At 42.6% G+C, this 13,439-nt stretch overlaps 1 non-coding gene across 1 annotated transcript; it reads left to right on the top strand.

Moving 5' to 3' along the window:
• Positions 1–3,308: 3,308 nt before the first annotated feature.
• On the top strand, positions 3,309–3,383 carry TRNAR-CCU (transfer RNA arginine (anticodon CCU)). Its single transcript has one exon. It is a non-coding gene; the product is annotated as a tRNA-Arg (tRNA).
• The last annotated feature ends 10,056 nt before the right edge of the window (positions 3,384–13,439 follow it).

Genomic DNA, 13,439 nt, shown 5'->3' with positions numbered 1-13,439 from the left:
AACTCTGCCCCTCCTTGATGTGCACACAATTCTCATTAGTGCCAATTAATAGGCAGTGGACGGAAAAGAGAATCCCAGGGTGTTTATAGTTTTCATTTCTCACACCAATGCATTTAAGGAAAGTCTCAGTATTTCCATAAAGGAGATTGTAAAGTTTCTTTTAAGCATATATCACTCATGTAAGTTAGAATTCTAAGTCTGTTGCCATTGCTTCGATTGGGATGCTCAGAGCTCACTGCTTATGAGCGGGTCCAGTTGCAATCAGTGCTATTTGCTCTTATGCATGCTTAAACATGGCCTCAGTGTGTTTCTTACCAATGAGAAAATGGGGGTGAGGGAAGGAATCTTCCAGCCACAAAAGTATGGGCCTAAAACATCATTTGTTAATTTGTTTGTTTATTGATGTTTCCATCTTGCTCCTTATCTTCTTCCACGAAGCTCAGGGCAGCATATAGTTATTCCCTCGTCCCGTTTTATCCTTTCAACAACCCTTTGAGGTAGTCGAAATAAAATATAAAAAATCCTTCCAGTAGCACCTTAGATACCAACTAAATTTGTCATTGGTATGAGCTTTCGTGTGCATGCACACTTCTTCAGATAGGTTCATCACAGAGCTTTTTCACAGCGCAGGTTGGCCCATAAAGGCAGATGGGATTCTGCCTCAGCATCTTCAGTCTGGCTTCAGACAGCCCCACCTGCCCATCGTCTTACAACAAGACCAGATGAGATAGGATCTTATACTGCTGAATTTATTAGCTTTGTTGTACAGATTTTGGAAATTAGATTGCTCTTTGGGAGTTACAGTTGAAGTACATAAGAATTATTATTTGGAAAACTGTTACAACCAAATAATAATAATAATAATAATAATAATAATAATACCACCAGCAGAATTATGCATTGGATTCCTTTGTGGAACAGGAATTCAATAATATGAAGCACTGGTCATTCCTATGCTGGATCACAAAGCCATCTTCCTAGCCCCCTCACTTGTCAAGCTTAGATCCTTACCATACTCATCCAGATCTTATTCCTGGTTCCTTGTCTTCTCCTTCTTGTTTTTGATTTTTCTTTCAAATAGAGAGAAAAAGCTGCTATAGAGTGGAGAAAGGAAATGTGGTTGTATGAATGAGTTCCAAAGTCACCCATAAAATTGATTATTTGATGGGTACATGGTTGTGAATGTATATCTATTGGCCTCAACTTGATGGGTTACAAACCGGCAAACTGATCTAAAACTTTCCCCCAATAGCAAAAGTTAATATATCCCCCAAATAAAACTACCCATCACCTATTATGGAGATCCATCTTGACAATGCTGAAATGCAGTCTGACTGTTAACTGCTTTTGGCTTTACCAAGAGTTAAAGCATATCCTCTTTGTGACATCACACATGACATCAGAATGGCATGTTTGCATTCAACCTAGACTATCTCCATGCCAACAGCAATGGCCAGTAAGCTTCTGCAACCAAGTAACCATCAGCCTGACTACCCAGTTGTTTCTATCTAGACTACTGGATGTTTATTTTTTGATCTTATAATCAAAGCCTGAAGAAGAGCTGTGTATAATCTGAAAACCTGCTTCCACTGTTAAATAAACCTAATTGCCAGGGACAGGGCAGAGGAGGAATGGTGGAGACCTCCTCCCCATCCTGACCCTTCCAGGGAGGAGAAATAGGAAGGCAGTTTAGATTTACAACAGGAAATCAAAGGAGGTCACAGCTCAGAGGCAGATGAGGGGGGAAGTTAGGAAACAATGGAAGAGGAGGAGCAGGCAGAGCCAGAGCAGCAGGTGGCTGACACATCGTCATTAGAAAGCATTCCAGACCCTCCATCTCCCAGAATCTGGCAAACCTTAAAGTAGGAGAGCAAAGAGCTCAAAGACAGAGGGCACTTAATAGCACCCATAGAGGAGATGATGAGAATGATGAATGAGGGAGAGGGAGAGAAGGGTGTGTGTAGAGATTCACTCAGGACAACGCCATTATCCAAGAGGCTGACTTCTATAGCCTTTCTCTGTAAAGTTTGAAATTAAAAAGGACTGTAATAAACTTTTCCTTTTCTTGATACTTTCCTGGGCAACCAGCCAGGAGCCGCTGACATAATTTGAGTGAGTCACAGTGATTTATTAAATCCACAGATAGAATTCAATGTCCAGTTCCATTTCTGTCAAACATACATTGGTTACATCAAAATCTGCCCGGGTCCAAATACACAATGATAGGTCAATAGTTTGATATGTGTCTGTGATAAGGATGTGTATACATTTTGCACTAAGGTTTTGTAGTCCTGAAGCTCCATGTACATTTATGCATAAATGCTTTTTTTTCACATCTATGAATATTTCAGTTGATATTGCATGGGCAATGCATGGGTATGGTTCAAAAATCTCATCAATTCTCGGTACAATATGTGATATCATGGATTTGGATGACCAAAACCATGTTAATCAGAATATTCCTTCAGTCTTTTGTCATAGTGGAAACTGACATGTCAACTTTATTTCACTTATTTGGAAGAATAGGAGAAAAAGAATAGCATTAAGGCACCTGCCAATGCCTAGGTTTCCATGCTTTACAACGTATTTTATGTTTCATTAGTATACAATGTAGCTGTTGGAACCAATTGAATTTCCTTTTCCCCCCATTGTACTTACAAGAAATCATATTACTGTGTGAAAAAAGTAGAGACAATAAAATGTAAATACTTTCTCACGGGCACTGCTATTGCCTGTTTAAGTTGAAAATTGCAGTCTTTAAGGCTCATTATTTACTGTATTATAGCCTTTTATAGACAAGCATATGGTTAAGTTATTATTGTCTTATTTTTTTTTAAAAAAAAGATGATTTAACTAGCAGCTTAAAGCTTGTTTTCTTTTTAAAAAGGAAGTTTGTGGATTCATGCACAAACTGTATAATAATTACTCCTTTCAGAAATCTAGATACATCCTCTCTCTCTCTCTCGCTTTAAGGCTGCAAATCTTACACACACTTAACTTGGAATTCACAGTTGCCTTGTAGGGCTTATTTCTACAGACACTTGAGGAATTTTCTGTGTGCTTTGTGAATTCTAATATCAATTGGCCCGATTCACATCTACTGGGCTCAAATGAATTGAGTTCCCTCCCAGGTTTTTCACTTCCCGGATGGTCTGATGCAGTTGTTGGCTAAAAAATATACATATTTTGAGAGAAAATAAATTGAGATGGCATATTTTGAAATTGTGTTTGAAAATATGCTTTTAAATATTATTTCCTGCAGATATTTCTTCTAATCAGCAAAGCATTGTAGAAATAAGGTAGAGCAGGTTTAGTGATAGCTCAGTCAGTAGAGCATGAGACTCCTAATCTCAGGGTCGTGGGTTCAAGCCCCACATTGGGCAAAAGATTCCTGCATTGGCAGGGGGTTGGACTAGATGACCCTAGTGGACCTTCCAACTATGATTCTATGCTTCTGTGACTTACGCCCAAATAAAGAGGTGGCAAAATGTGGGAGGTAGAAGCAACTGCAAAATGTTTTCTCTTTCAAATTAAGCTGCATATTATATATATATATAAAAGCTTGTTTTCATGCAATTATTAAGAAAATGAAACTTTAGTCATGCCCAGCTGAGGGTATTAACTTCCCGAAAACCTTTTCTTTAGAGCTTACTGTTTTGCTGGCTCCCTGAAAAACTGTCTGACATGCATTGCATAGCCCCAGTCTAATCAAAAATAATGTCATTTTAAAAAAAATGCTGCATAGGTGTTTCTTTCCACTAGACTACACACAGCATTTTAAGTTCCTCTGTAACTTTTCCCACCCCCCTTTGGGATCGTGACGCTTGCAGAAGGCGTTTCATGCTTCAGGAAGCATAGATTCACAGGCTGCTTGGGTAACCTTAGAACAGCACAATGCTAGGATGCTCTGCAGAAGGGAATCCGTAGCAGCAATGTGCCGACCAGCTGGGACTCTTATAAGGGAGAGTCTTGGTAAAGGACACTTCATAAGTGTCCTTTATAAGGACACTTGGTCATGTCCCCTAGTCACCAGATACGTCCTTTCAGACTGCAGGAGAAGGGGAGGCCCAGAGACTTTAATGAAAGGGACAAGGTTCCAAAGTAGGTTTTAAAACAGGGGTTGGGGGATCTTTTTCAGCCGGTTTCCTTTCAGGAACTTGACCAGGGCCACTTTCCCTTCAACTTTATAAAGACCACGTATCTGAGGAAGTAAAAATAAATAAATATAAATCATTGCCTTACTGTGCGACTCTCAAGCATGGTTGTTGATGAATATGTTTCACTGTATGGGAAAAAAAAAATATGTCAGTTCAGCTTCTTCCAGTTTGCTATTTTTTTTAAAGCCCTCAAAAACGTTTGCCAGCATTTTTGTGTACATCTCTCCCAATGTACACATCTGTGCATGCAATTAAACCTATTATACACAACTTGCAAACCATTTCCCCTGATGTAAAACAATTTTGTAACTGTACGCATTTCCCGCTAATATATGCATTCTTATCTATGATTTCCACAAACATATACATTTCTGTACTTTTTCCAGTGGGGTGCCAACTTGAATAAAATATTTTTTGGAGGGGTAGGTAAGGCCAAATTTAGGCACTTTAAAGCCCATTGTTTTCAATAGGAAAGTTCAGCAAGTGTCTTCAGCTAAAGGGGGCTTAAAAGTGCCATCACTTTGGCTGAGCATGCCCCCAAGCTTTCTGGGGTTCTTTGAAGCACAGTACAGGCATGAGAGGCTTAAAAGTTATCATATTTGTTCATGGTTCATAAGCAATTCTATTTACGAAAAGCCAGGGACTCTCCATATTATTCCATATTCTTGCCTCTGGAAAGACCTAGACAGTCTTCCTCCCTGCGGGATTTTCCTTTGCTGGCTTGAATATCCAGTTACACTTCTCTCAAACAAAAAGGCAACTCTCCGTAACAATGCCAGTGAGCACAAGGCACCACAGACAGTTTATATTATCCAAAGGATGTTCAGTCAAACACATTACCCCAGTCATGTGGCTCCAGAGCTGGTGAATCCTTTCACCTGACCACATATTAATGATGTGTTACAAGCAAGGTATGTGAGCCAATGAACTTTTAAGCTCATAATGGGCTGTACTGGGGTGGGGAATGCTAACAGGATGAAACAGAAATTAATGCAGGGCTAGATCTGTAATTAAATTCCCAGAAACAGAAAATGTAAGAAAGGTCACCAGATTGGCATGTGGAGAGTTACCGAGATTTCTTTTCTCCCTGCAGAGATAGGGAAAACATTAGAGGAATTCATCTTGAGGGGAAACGTTCAGGTTAAGATCGCTGGGAGAAACAGGTACCTGTTTGACAGAGACTGAGAATTATTATGCACATTAAAAGCCTTATGAGTCAAAGCAATTTGTACGTGTTGAGTTACATAACACATGAATGCAAGCACTTTTTCCTCTCATGCCGTTGGGCCTGCTCTCACTTAGACAAATTACCCCCACCTCACTGAACAACCCTTTAACCGAAAGTCTCTTTACCTTCCCCCTTAAAATTTTAGCCCAGAGTGTCCTGCGGGGGACCTTTGTGAGGGGGTAACTAGTAGGTTGGAGTCTCAGACAGGTTTTCTTTAAATAAACAATAAAGATTTATTTAAGGCAAGATAGTAAATAACACAAATAGATTCAACTTAGGTTACTTCAGGAATACAGTGAGATTTCACTTTAATTCATCCTCAGTTGTTTTTGTGTTGTAGGTTTGGTTCCTTTATACGGCGATACTTTCTTTCAGTTATCCACCCCCTTTAACAATCCTGCTCCTGAGGTACTTTAAGCTGGGGATGTTTAGCCTGGAGAAGAGAAGGTTAAGGGGTGATATGATAGCCATGTTCAAATATATAAAAGGATGTCATATAGAAGAGGGTGAAAGGTTGTTTTCTGCTGCTCCAGAGAAGCAGACACGGAGCAATGGATTCAAGCTACAAGAAAGAAGATTCCACCTAAACATTAGGAAGAACTTCCTGACAGTAAGAACTGTTCGCCAGTGGAACTTGCTGCCAAGGAGTGTGGTGGAGTCTCCTTCTTTGGAGGTCTTTAAGCGGAGGCTTGACAGCCATCTGTCAGGAATGCTTTGATGGTGTTTCCTGCTTGGCAGGGGGTTGGACTGGATGGCCCTTGTGGTCTCTTCCAACTCTATGATTCTATGATTCTATTCTATGATTCTAAGTACCGGTAATAGACGAAAGGGCTCTCCACATCCCCTCCCTTCACTGGGTCTGGGAGTTTCTTCTTTTCCTTGGAAGAATCTCTCCCCTCCGGACTAGATTTGAGTCCCAAGTAGGGTGTTCCTTTCCAGCTCCTACTTCTCCTGGCTCAACCTCTGCCTCCCAGTAAAATTACGATCTATTCCTCCTACAGGACACCACACTCTGTCCTTCACAATACGCTCAGAGTGGAAGTCCCCCCAACCAACCAACTCTTTCTCCCACCCACTCTTTATACCTCAACCTGTCTCCTAACCTGTCTCCCTACCTATCTCCCAACCTTTCCAACCTTAATTCCAACCCACCACAACCACAACCAACAACTTCAACTAACTATCTCTCTTCAAATTTTAAACTCTCCCTCCTGGAACCACAGCCAATCAGAGGCTGCCGTTCATTAACCATTTGCTGGCAGGGAAAGGAAGAAGAAGAAAAACAAACACGTGTTGATTCACCATGTCCAGCAAAACCAACTTTCTTGTCACAGATCCCACCTGGTTCTGTTAGGCATTTTGTGCAGAAAATTACCCCCCCTCTCTCTCCGTGTGTGTGTGTGTGTGTGTGTGTGTGTGTGTGTGTGTGTCCACTGTTCCATTTCTCCATCTGATGCACTCTTTTTGCATTTGAAAGGCTGGCACATGGATTTTGTGTCATGGTTCCTTCTTCAAGTCACTCCCATGGTGCATAGCTAATGTTTTTTTAAAAAAGAAATGTGGGGTGGGATGATCAGATAGGAAATGAAATATATATATATGATCTTATTCTCTTTATACTGGACCAACACTGAAAAAACAAACAAACCCTAGAATGTCATTTGTGTTTTATATTCAAAATTTCCTAAAATTTATGGCGTGCAATTTGAACCAACTCTGAGCTGAAAAAATGCCCGACTTTCCCAAGAATCTACAGCAGCCCAACACAGAAAATGGAAGACACTTCTATCAAATATGGAAAAGGGAGTTGAACTACACACACACACACATACACACACACTCACAAAAGTCCCTATGATCATTAATACTATAATCCATGGACAAGCCTTTAGCTTTTCAAAACTCACAGTAATCTCATTCAATGCCATGTTAACATTTTTAAAACCATAGTGGGGTATCTATTCAGGATTATATTTCTCTTCAACAGCAAATTACATAAATCTATTTAAAGAGCTCTCTTTATTGCTATGGTCCTTGAAACAAGAATCCTCTAAATAATAAGATGGTGACATTTTAATTTATAAATAACACACATTCTAACTATGCCCCCTTATAGTTGATCTTGCTGCTTCAGGCCAAGGTGATGATGACAGAATTTTGCCATACTAGAATCTGTTGATTGGCTGCATTTCCACTTCAAATCTTCCCTTTGGACCATTTCCATAATGACATTTTGAATGGGGCACCTTGTTCTAATGTAAATGAACAAACCACCCTACTGAGGTCATTTATCACACACCTACGTTTGTCCTTGTTTCTATCTGAAGTATATTATTTCCTGGAAGATGGGATTTGATAGTTTGTACATTTGTTGTTGTCCTTTGCGGTTGTGGTTTTCAAATCATGTTGGGTTTCATTTTTCCTTCTCTGATTTGTGTGCACTTTCCCAACTTAGTTCACTTTGCCCTTCAGGTTGCCTGAAGCTGGGAGTGAAATGACAGGAGATGGATGACTCCACAAGCCACCCTGTGGCCTTCTTGTACATTTTCACTGAATCTACCTACTCTGGCCACTGTAAAGACAGGAGAAGAGGCCAAATGAATGCCAACCAGCTTTTGAAAATTGAGATGCAATTGAGCCTCCTCTACAGGACAGCTAAGGCTGCCACTTGCTGGGTTACTGATGCTATTGATGCCTTCAAGTTACTGCCGAGATTGCCTCTGAATGTGCATGTAGAAGTGGCCTCAGGACACAGTGAGTATCTAAAATAGGGGTGGGACACTTTTCCAGTCTGAGGGCTGCACTCCACTCCAAGCAATCTTCCAGGAACCACTTGACAGTGATGGGTACAGCCAGCCAGAGGCAAAAGTAGGCCGAGCAGCCAATGTGATTTTTACCTGTGTACAGTAGGCTAGTTTTGACCCCCCCCCCTGCATATCTTCACCATGAAAGCTGATAACCTTAGTACTTAGCAACACTCTCTCCCCCTCCACCTCTGATGCCTCAACGCCAAAGGCCAAAAATCCCCTTCAGAATTCTTCTGGAAGCAGCTTGCTTGTGAAGGCTCTCAGGGCTGCCGGATGGAGCAAGTCAGGTGGAAACAGTTAGCCCTTGAAGGCAAGCTCAGATTTCCTCCCCCTCCATATCTGGAGGGCACCAGGTTGTCAAAGACTGCCCCGGCTGCTGACACTGCAGAGAGGAAGGGTGGAAGGAAGCAAAGTAGTCCAGGTCAGTGCTGAGGTAAAGGACCCCTGGACGGTTAACTTCCAGTCAAATTTAACTATGGGGTGCGACGCTCATCTCTACTTTCAGGCTGAGGGAGCAGGCGTTTGTCCACAGACAGCTTTCCGGGTCATGTGGCGAGCATGACTAAACTGCTTCTGGTGCAACGGGACACCATGACGGAAGCTAGAGTGCATGGAAATGCTGTTTACCTTCAGGGCCGTGTTAAGCCTATCTGGCGCCGTGGTGCAGGGATCCCTCGGGCGCCCCCCCTTCCCTCCCATCCACCTCCTCGATGGAGCGCAACAGGAGGTCCCCACTGTGCTATTGACAGAGCTCCGTCGGTGGGGCATGAGGCTCTTAATCTCGGGGTCGTGGGTTCGAGCCCCATGCGGAGCAAAAGATTCCTGCATTGCAGGGGGTTGGACTAGAAGACCCACTGCCCAAGGAGAAGGCAACTCACTCAGCCTTTGCTACTGCAGGGAGCTGCTGGAGCCTCTTCGTCAAGGTCCTCTCCTCTTCTTGCAGAACCAGCGAGACTCCTGCCTAGAGTGGCAGCAGGCGCCTGCTGCCACTCTAGGCAGGAGTCTTGCTGGTTCTGCAACTCGCTGCTACTGCCATTGCTTTTGCCGCCTCACATGGATCTCCTGGCTGCCGAGCTCAGCCGGACACCAGCCGTTCGGTGCCCCTTTGGCGCCCCTGGTGGCCAGACGCTCTGGTGCATCACGCCATTCAGCCCGGGCCTAGAGACGGCCCTGTTTACCTTCCCGCCACAGCAGAACCTATTTATCTACGCACACTGGTGTGCATTTGAAGTGGTAGGTTGGCAGGAGCTGGGACAGAGCAACAGAAGCTCACCCATTGCACGGATTCGAACTGCCAACCTTACAATTGGCAAGCCCAAGAGGTGTGTATGTGACATTTTATAGAAGTTGTAAATGAGCAAAGAAGGCAGGCCCTGTCCCTGACCTTTCCATACAAGATCAACAGTGAAGAAGAAAACAAACAGGAGAGAGGTGGGGATAAGGGAACAAGTGATGGATGTGGTCAAATACAGTTACATACACTTCCACCAACTTCAACTGTGTTTGTTAGCTGTGCTGCTTCCTGGGAATAGAAAACCTAGACACAGTTATTGGAATAGACAAAGACTCAATTTCTCAAGCATCCCTAGATTGCTTCCTGGCTCAGTTTTAAAGCTCTAAATGTTCTTTGCCCATGAAATCTGAAAGACTGCATTATTCCACAGGAACATGACCATGATGTTTTTTAATTTATATGCCACTGAATTACCAAAGTGGCTTCTAAGTGTCTTGCAAGTATAAAACCAATCACAAAATACACAATACACAATGAAATATAGCAAGCCAATCAAAACATCACAAATGTTAAAACAGCAATTTAAGAATAGTGATAGAGATAGAGATATAGGAAGCACTACTCCAGGTGTCTCCAACTTCTGAGGTGAGGCAGGCATCTTTTAGAGAAAGGAACTTGTTAGTTTTGGCCCTCCAGTTATAAAAACCCTTCTGTGAACAAGATTTTCTTTTATGCTACATGTTTCTGGTATTTCTTACCTGCCCTTCACTCTAATTTTCCAGGGTGGGTTCCATAAACTTAAATAGAATCCTAACATACAGAATCCTCAACCAAAGGAAAATAAAGTACCTACTATTTGTCAAACAAGAAATGACAGGTGGCCTTGCTCCCTTGTCACCAGAAGTCCCACCTCTTTTATATAAATTTTATATGGCTTGATATAAATGTTATATATACTGTACATAATTATTTATGTATTTATTTTTTAAAAAAACCAGTTTGTTTTAGGGTATCTTGCATGTTAATACTTATAAAATTATTCAGCAGAGATAGAATATTAAAAGGGACTTGACTCTTTTATACTATACTAGTTGACCCTCCCACGCATTGCTGTGGGTTATCCCTGTGGCTGCCCCCACCCTTTGACGATCCATGAAGCGTTGCTGTGCCTGACTCGGGGTCATAGCTGTCAAGTTCTCCCTTTTTTAAAGGGAAATTCCCTTATGCTGAATAGGCTTCCTCGCAAGAAAAGGGAAAACTATGTTCAGGGTCAATGTTTCCCAGGAAAGGGGGAGGGTGTGTCCGTTTCCCCCTGGACTATGTGTTTTTCCTCCCCTCCCCCCCTGGTTGTGTCTCATCCCTGTGTTTACCCCCATCCTGTGGTGACCCATGAGGTATCCCGTCCCCCCCACCACCACCCTGTGGCTCCCCCCATCCTACGTCAGCCCATGACCTATTTGGGCCCCACCCCCCACCCAGGGCTCCATTCGGGATAGTATTTAAAGGGCTGTAGAGCTGAGGCCTAGTCTGTAAAGTGGAGCTGAGGCCTAGTCTTTAGGCTGTAAAGTAGAGTCAAGGCCTAGTCTATGAAGTAGAGTCAGGGCCTAGTCTGTAGGCTGTAAATTAGAGCTGAGGCCTAGTTTGTAAAGTAGAGCAGAGCCCTAGTTTGTAGGCTTTAAAGTTGAGGTGAGGCCTAGTCTGTCAGCCTTGGCTTGGGCTAGTATTTAAATGTGAGCCGAGGACTCCGCCCTGTATCTCCATTCCTTGGCCCCGGCCTGACTCGGTAATGGCCGCCTTGGTGGCTTCAGTTGCTCGGTTGATGACATCGTTATTTGGTGCCGCCCTTCAGAGCTTTTGCTGGTGACAGTGTGTGATGTGCCTTTCTATTGGATGCTGCTGGAGTCTTCAGAGCTTCTGCTGGTGATGTATAATTTATGTGTCACTTTTTGTGTTAAATCATTATTTTAGGTATGAAAGGTATGCTTTTTTTGGATTTTTTTTAATGCCAGATCCCTCCCTGATGGGCAGGGTCCTAATTTGCCCTAATTTGATGCAATTCGGGTCAGCAGTTACCCTAATTTGGTTCAGCAGTTACAGTGCAAGGGTGTTACCTCCACACACACAGTGTCTACATTTTTATATATAGATAGATATGTTTACCGTATGTATGTGTGCATAAAAATATTTTCGCATATAATTTTTATAGAATCATTTGGGCTTTAAAAACAACAACCCAGCAATGCACAAGTAGTTCAGATGTAAGCTGGTGCTCAATGCAAGAAACAATCCTTTGTGGGTAGAATCCTTGCATAAATCTGTTTAAAATGGATTCCTCCTCCATCCTTACTTCCAATGGCCGGGGTAAACAGGTGCATCTGTTGACCAAATGTCATCATTATTATCTTTGAGTGCCAGGCAAAATCTTATTTTGTTCTGCTGGCCTTTCAAAGAATCAGATTAAGCTTTTATTGTATTTGTTCCCTGTTTTAAATGGGTAATTTGTTTTAATGACTTCTTGGTTTGTTAGTTTGCTTGTTTTACTGTATTTTTTAAAAAAAAAAACAAACAAACATTGGTTGTTCATTGTTTCTCTGTGATTCTGTCACATTTAACCACGTAGCTTATTTATTTATTTATTTATTTATTTATTTATTTATTTATTTATTTATTTATTTATTTGGCTAGCCTCCTTAAAAATTTTGTAAGAAGGCAGGATACTGAATGCAAACACACTTGGTTGCAGCTGGGAATGAGGATCAAGGGGTTAAGTTTTTTAGTTTGGTTAGCATAAATGCTTTGGGAGAAAAATCGGTGCTCACTAATTTCAGAAGATACAGTTTGACATCCTAGCAGATGTATACATTAAGTAGCACATTATTCCAAGATTGCCTCAACGCGTTAGAAAAAACTACATGCTGAAAATATTCTATACCCTAATTAAAAGCCGGGGAGTGGGGGAATCCAGCCAGCTTGACCCTAGCTGCTATCCTGTTTAAATAAATCTATACCTCATTTAGTTTGATCGAAGGGAGATAGGTATTTTGGAGTGAAATTATTGTTTCATTCGGTTTCATCATTAGCCTCTGAGTTTTACAGTCTCCAACTGTTTCAGTGGAAATTTTTCCCCTACAAGTTCTTGTAGTCCCCCTCCCTCCACAGCATGGGGGGGGGGAAATACGTTGGTAATTTATATGGGAAAATTGTTATAATTTTGATGCATAGTCCCAACCATACCTCTAGACTCCCACCACCACCATCACCCCCCTCCTTTAGGCTATGAGAAGCTGCTGCAGGCCTGTATTAAGAGTCTTCAATGGAGTTGCATGGTATCTTGTTCATAAAATCACTGAGTTACCAACACTTGCACAGAGCAATGAAATTTCAGAGGGCAACACAGGCAGCAAGCAAGCTAAAGATTCCTCAACCCAAAATCTAGAACCCTATATGTGATCCAATGAGCATGCAGAAAACTTGTCCTGAGCCAGTAGTTGTTTCAGGGGAGGCAGTAGATAAGTATATGCAAATAAATGTGCAGATGCATAAGGTAGCAGTGGTCTCATATAAAAGGCTCTAACAGGAAGTCCAACAGCCAAAACCAGGGGGTCCCAAACTAAGGCCCGGGGGCCGGATGCGGCCCACGTGAGCCAATTGTGCGACCCCCCGCCGCCCATTCTTATTGGTGCGCTGCAGTGCGGTTGCCCATCTTCAGGTCAGGTCAGTGCCAGAATGGGGCGGAGGGCATGGGAACGCGCTCCCATACGCATGCACACAAGCTATTTCTGGTGCTGCACCGGCCTGGAAGTGCACCAGAAATGACATATGCGCATGCGCAGAAGCCATTTCCGGTGCCTCGCCATACCAGAAAAAGCGAGTGTGTGTGCATATGGGAGCGTGTTCCCCCGCCCTCCGCGCGATTAGCACTGGAGGAACCGGCCCGAAGCCGTGTAAGTTTGGGGACCCCTGGCCAAGACCTAGCCATTGCAGCAATGTTGTGGTTTTGTGGACTCAAACTC

Source organism: Zootoca vivipara, chromosome 8, assembly GCF_965207765.1.
Source record: "Zootoca vivipara chromosome 8, rZooViv2.hap1.1, whole genome shotgun sequence".
Taxonomy (NCBI): Eukaryota; Metazoa; Chordata; class Lepidosauria; order Squamata; family Lacertidae; genus Zootoca; species Zootoca vivipara.
The sequence above is the reverse complement of the archived record's forward strand: the minus strand, read 5'-3'. Positions and strand labels throughout refer to the sequence as shown.